Raw genomic sequence first — 778 nt, 5'->3', positions numbered from 1 at the left:
AGGAGCTGGCAGCTCTGGGGGCTGGGGGCGTTCTGCAGCCCCATTTCTTCCTTTCTATGCCAAAATCTCAGCCCCAGCTACATCTCTAACCACAGCAACATGTATTGGAGAGAGTCCATTTCATAAAGCTGCTGCCTTTCTTATCGGAAAGCAAAAAGCACAAGAAAGAGAGAGAGGAAAAAAAACTATTTAGTGGAGCCATTTTGTCCATCTCCACCAGCTAATGCAGACACCAATGGGGCAGCACCCCCCAAACACCAACAGTTTCAGAAAATAGGGGAAAACCTGGAAGGTTAGGCTTTTGCCTCCCAGCAACCTACCAGCAAAAGGAGGGGGCTGCTGAGCTTGAAAAACACAGGCAGCTCCTTTGCAAATCACAAATGCAGAAACGAGAGCAACCACATCTTACCTGAACTCCCCTAGCCCTCCAGGATTTAAGCACCAGCTTGGCCCCATGGGGAAGAAGCACAATCAGGGTGGAAAGAAAACTCACTGAGATAAAGCACCTCACACCGCTCACCAGCTTTGGGGGAGCTGGGATGGAGGAGGACTGGGTGAACATCAAGCTTTGTAGCAACCCACTACTCTGGGAAGGAAAACTAAGCAGAGCTGCTTTAACAACCCCCAGCTTTGCTGAATTTAAAAGATCGGCACAAATAATGCACACCTGGAAAAGAGCTGCCTCTGCAGGGCAGGTGAGCCCATAGAGAAGGGATGTCTCTTAAGGAATTTTGGGGTGCTCCAGGCTCTGCAGCGGGGTTTAGCAAAGTGCTTTGCA

The sequence above is a fragment of the Mesitornis unicolor genome, unplaced genomic scaffold (genome assembly GCF_000695765.1).
Source record: "Mesitornis unicolor isolate BGI_N332 unplaced genomic scaffold, ASM69576v1 scaffold2090, whole genome shotgun sequence".
Classification (NCBI taxonomy): Eukaryota; Metazoa; Chordata; class Aves; order Mesitornithiformes; family Mesitornithidae; genus Mesitornis; species Mesitornis unicolor.
This window is presented reverse-complemented; position numbering follows the sequence as displayed.